The sequence below is a fragment of the Choloepus didactylus genome, chromosome 4, assembly GCF_015220235.1.
Source record: "Choloepus didactylus isolate mChoDid1 chromosome 4, mChoDid1.pri, whole genome shotgun sequence".
In the NCBI taxonomy this organism is placed as follows: domain Eukaryota; kingdom Metazoa; phylum Chordata; class Mammalia; order Pilosa; family Megalonychidae; genus Choloepus; species Choloepus didactylus.
Window position 1 is genome coordinate 196,235,940 of NC_051310.1, and position 6,007 is coordinate 196,241,946.

The 6,007-nt window shown below is 37.8% G+C and overlaps 1 pseudogene; it reads left to right on the top strand.

The window, feature by feature from the left end:
* The first annotated feature begins 4,730 nt into the window (after positions 1–4,730).
* On the top strand, positions 4,731–5,250 carry LOC119530843 (annotated as a pseudogene).
* The last annotated feature ends 757 nt before the right edge of the window (positions 5,251–6,007 follow it).

Below are 6,007 nucleotides of genomic sequence, written 5' to 3' on the forward strand. Positions count from 1 at the left end.
ACTACCGGCCAATCTCCCTAATGAATATAGATGCAAAAATCCTCAACAAAATACTTGCAAATCGAATCCAAAGACACATTAAAAAAATCATACACCATGACCAAGTGGGGTTCATTCCAGGCATGCAAGGATGGTTCAACATAAGAAAAACAATCAATGTATTACAACACATTAACAAGTCAAAAGGGAAAAATCAATTGATCATCTCAATAGATGCTGAAAAAGCATTTGACAAAATCCAACATCCGTTTTTGATAAAAACACTTCAAAAGGTAGGAATTGAAGGAAACTTCCTCAACATGATAAAGAGCATATATGAAAAACCCACAGCCAGCATAGTACTCAATGGTGAGAGACTGAAAGCCTTCCCTCTAAGATCAGGAACAAGACAAGGATGCCCGCTGTCACCACTGTTATTCAACATTGTGCTGGAAGTGCTAGCCAGGGCAATCCGGCAAGACAAAGAAATAAAAGGCATCCAAATTGGAAAAGAAGAAGTAAAACTGTCATTGTTTGCAGATGATATGATCTTATATCTAGAAAACCCTGAGAAATCAACGATACACCTACTAGAGCTAATAAACAAATTTAGCAAAGTAGCAGGATACAAGATTAATGCACATAAGTCAGTAATGTTTCTATATGCTAGAAATGAACAAACTGAAGAGACACTCAAGAAAAAGATACCATTTTCAATAGCAACTAAAAAATCAAGTACCTAGGAATAAACTTAACCAAAGATGTAAAAGACCTATACAAAGAAAACTACATAACTCTACTAAAAGAAATAGAAGGGGACCTTAAAAGATGGAAAAATATTCCATGTTCATGGATAGGAAGGCTAAATGTCATTAAGATGTCAATTCTACCCAAACTCATCTACAGATTCAATGCAATCCCAATCAAAATTCCAACAACCTACTTTGCAGACTTGGAAAAGCTAGTTATCAAATTTATTTGGAAAGGGAAGAAGCCTCGAATTGCTAAAGACACTCTAAAAAAGAAAAACGAAGTGGGAGGACTTACACTCCCTGACTTTGAAGCTTATTATAAAGCCACAGTTGCCAAAACAGCATGGTACTGGCACAAAGATAGACATATAGATCAATGGAATCGAATTGAGAATTCAGAGATAGACCCTCAGATCTATGGCCGACTGATCTTTGATAAGGCCCCCAAAGTCACCGAACTGAGCCATAATGATCTTTTCAACAAATGGGGCTGGGAGAGTTGGATATCCATATCCAAAAGAATGAAAGAGGAACCCTACCTCACCCCCTACACAAAAATTAACTCAAAATGGACAAAAGATCTCAATATAAAAGAAAGTACCATAAAACTCCTAGAAGATAATGTAGGAAAACATCTTCAAGATCTTGTATTAGGAGGCCACTTCCTAGACTTTACACCCAAAGCACAAGCAACAAAAGAGAAAATAGATAAATGGGAACTCCTCAAGCTTAGAAGTTTCTGCACCTCAAAGGAATTTCTCAAAAAGGTAAAGAGGCAGCCAACTCAATGGGAAAAAATTTTTGGAAACCATGTATCTGACAAAAGACTGATATCTTGCATATACAAAGAAATCCTACAACTCAATGACAATAGTACAGACAGCCCAATTATAAAATGGGCAAAAGATATGAAAAGACACTTCTCTGAAGAGGAAATACAAATGGCCAAGAAACACATGAAAAAATGTTCAGCTTCACTAGCTATTAGAGAGATGCAAATTAAGACCACAATGAGATACCATCTAACACCGGTTAGAATGGCTGCCATTAAACAAACAGGAAACTACAAATGCTGGAGGGGATGTGGAGAAATTGGAACACTTATTCATTGTTGGTGGGACTGTATAATGGTTCAGCCACTCTGGAAGTCAGTCTGGCAGTTCCTTAGAAAACTAGATATAGAGCTACCATTCGATCCAGCAATTGCAATTCTCGGTATATACCCGGAAGATCGGAAAGCAGTGACACGAACAGATATCTGCACGCCAATGTTCATAGCAGCATTATTCACAATTGCCAAGAGATGGAAACAACCCAAATGTCCTTCAACAGATGAGTGGATAAATAAAATGTGGTATATACACACGATGGAATACTACGCGGCAGTAAGAAGGAACGATCTGGTGAAACATATGACAACATGGATGAACCTTGAAGACATAATGCTGAGCGAAATAAGCCAGGCACAAAAAGAGAAATATTATATGCTACCACTAATGTGAACTTTGAAAAATGTAAAACAAATGGGTTATAATGTAGAATGTAGGGGAACTAGCAGTAGAGAGCAATTAAGGAAGGGGGAACAATAATCCAAGAAGAACAGATAAGCTATTTAACGTTCTGGGGATGCCCAGAAATGACTATGGTCTGTTAATTTCTGATGGATGTGGTAGGAACAAGTTCACTGAAATGTTGCTATATTATGTAACTTTCTTGGGGTAAAGTAGGAACATGTTGGAAGTTAAGCAGTTATCGTAGGTTAGTTGTCTTTTTCTTACTCCCTTGTTATGGTCTCTTTGAAATGTTCTTTTATTGTATGTTTGTTTTCTTTTTAACTTTTTTTTTCATACAGTTGATTTAAAAAAGAAGGGAAAGTTAAAAAAAAAAAAAAAGAAAAAAGACAAACAAGGAAAAAAAAAAAAAGAAAAGATGTAGTGCCCCCTTGAGGAGCCTGTGGAGAATGCAGGGGTATTCGCCTACCCCACCTCCATGGTTGCTAACATGACCACAGACATAGGGGACTGGTGGTTTGATGGGTTGAGCCCTCTACCATAAGTTTTACCCTTGGGAAGACGGTTGCTGCAAAGGAGAGGCTAGGCCTCCCTATATTTGTGCCTAAGAGTCTCCTCCTGAATGCCTCTTTGTTGCTCAGATGTGGCCCTCTCTCTCTGGCTAAGCCAACTTGAAAGGTGAAATCACTGCCCTCCCCCCTACGTGGGACCAGACACCCAGGGGAGTGAATCTCCCTGGCAACGTGGAATATGACTCCCGGAGAGGAATGTAGACCCAGCATCGTGGGATGGAGAACATCTTCTTGACCAAAAGGGGGATGTGAAAGGAAATGAAATAAGCTTCAGTGGCAGAGAGATTCCAAAACGAGCCGAGAGATCACTCTGGTGGGCACTCTTACGCACACTTTAGACAACCTTTTTTAGGTTCTAAAGAATTGGGGTAGCTGGTGGTGGATACCTGAAACTATTAAACTACAACCCAGAACCCATGAATCTCGAAGACAGTTGTATAAAAATGTAGCTTATGAGGGGTGACAATGGGATTGGGAATGCCATAAGGACCAAACTCCACTTTGTCTAGTTTATGGATGGATGTGTAGAAAAGTAGGGGAAGGAAACAAACAGACAAAGGTACCCAGTGTTCTTTTTTACTTCAATTGCTCTTTTTCACTCTAATTATTATTCTTGTTATCTTTGTGGGTGTGCTAATGAAGGTGTCAGGGATTGATTTAGGTGATGAATGTACAACTATGTAATGGTACTGTAAACAATCGAAAGTACAATTTGTTTTGTATGACTGCGTGGTATGTGAATATATCTCAATAAAATGATGATTAAAAAAAAATAATAAAATAAAAATAAAAAGGATGGGGAAGGCAAAAAAAAAATACTCATTTATACATGCAACTGGTAATAAGTGGAGCAAGGAAAAGAATTTACATGGAAAGAGTAAATTTATTTCAAGCAGAGAATGGTGTGATTATCTCTCACTGTAGTGGGAAATCCAGAATACATCTCTTTACTTTCTGCATTTAACTAGCATGCATTTTATTTGTATACAGCAATATTTAAAGGAAGAAACTCTCAATCATGTTATGGGGGCCAACCAGCAGAGGACCAATCAATATCCTTTCTATTAAGCAGATAAAATATTAAGAGCAATTTTTGGAAAATGGTGAAATTAAAACCAGACTTCAGTGGATTAACAACATACATGACATACACTGACTTGGAGATGAGCATAGAATGCTATTTCTAGAGGCAGAACTAAGAAGATGAAAAGATTAGTCACCAACTCAGATGGCCAACACATTACCCCATTGACTATCAAGGATCTCCCCACTGCTTAAGTTTTCTGGGATAATGTGAGATTTTCATGCATAAAACTTGCTGCTGTGCACTGTTCTCACTTAGGCTGAGCTTGCCCAACTCACATTCACATTCTAGTCTTGGGAAAGTCACTCAGTCTCTATCAGTGTCCTTCACCATGAGCAGATGAATCATCAAGTGGTGATGGGGTGGGTAGGATGGACAAGGTAGAGACAAAAATGAAATGAGATGGGGTGAAGGGAATTTTTGTGTAGTGTAAGGAAAGTGTTCTTAAAAGTTACTGATGGGAAGCTAAGAGAAAAAGACATCATGGCCCACAAACCTTTTATAAATTCTTAGGCGTGGGAAAAAAGGACAAACAGTGAAACACATAATAGTATAGGACAGAAAGCCAATATCTGGTTCTATACATGGAATTGGTTATAGAAACATAATATGGGTCACCTAATTGCAATGTAACCAGCTAGCATTATGGTTTCCCCAATGAAAAACACTCTTTTTAAAAGCCAAACACTCTCTATATAATAACAATGTGGTAAAACAGAAAGATGAAGATACAAGTGTAGATTGGACCTGGAAGCACTTAGCTCTGTGGTTCACTCAGGAGATGATGCAAACCATCTTCAAGATTCTTGGTGACCTCCACACCCCTGTGAACATGGCGCCACACACAATATGGAGCATGCAGTTCATCATCTGCAGCCTGTGCACAGCCTCAGCACCTGCCATGTCCTGCCCACCATGGCCTTGGAGTCTGGGGATGGGCACTGTTTGGATGCTGTGCTCCAGCCCTGCTCTGCTCTCAGTATAGAAAGTCACAGACAAACATGAATGGATAACAACAGAAAATGGTATTGGAACAGTGGGAATCAGCAATTTTTCACAGGAAACTTTGGGAGATGTTGTTTACTGTAGTCTTCCTGAGGTTGGGACAAAATTGAACAAACAAGAGAAGTTTGGTGCTATGGAAAGTGTGAAAACTGCTAGTGAACTTTATTCTCCTCTACCAGGAGAAATAACAGAAATTAATGAAGCTCTTGCAGAAAATCCAGGACTAGTCAACAAATCTTGTTATGAAGATGGTTGGTTGATCAAGAAGACAGAGTAATCCTTCAGAATTTGATGAACTAATGAGTGAAGAAGCATATGAGAAATATAAAAAATCTATTGAAGAGTGAAAATGGAACCCCTAAATAAACTAGTCTGAAACAGTATAATCCAGCAATACTTTAAATCACTGGTGTAAAAATTTATAATAACAAATTTTAGCAATACCATAGGAAAACAGATACTACCTGTTCAACTATGCTATTGAAATAAAATACCCCTTAACTTTCTAATGATAGCAGATAAACACAATTTGCATCTTTTCATATCACCCAGTGATTTAGACCAGGATCTGGTTATTGTTTTCAGAATCCATGAAATTATCAGAAGTAAAAGTACTTGTAAAAATTATGTAATTCACAGATAAGTTTGTTGTCATAAGCCTTACATAATATTGTAATTTGCTTACTTCAGTCCCTGCATTTGGGTCAAAATACTTAATGATATATTCACTGGAAATAACTGGGAGTGGATTTAAGTTTTCATTTGTTGTACAGTGTCAGGTGAGAAACAGTATTATCTTAACTTTTCAGTAGACCACATTTGCTGGTGCTATTTTCCTACAATGAAGCAACAGCCATACAGCAGAATAAGACACCCTTCAATAACAAAAAAAAAAAAAAAAAATTCAACTTCTCCATTAAAAAAAAGATTCTTGGTGAAAACCTAGGTAAAATTAGAGGAGGATGTAAAGACAGTGGCTTGTTTCCATATAGATAGGAAAATGCAAACACATGACTTTGAAATCTCCCAGTGGTATTACAAGACCTTCTGTTTCCCCCTGCTTCTTGTCATGCATTTGGAATTCCCACTATTCCATGTTTAACT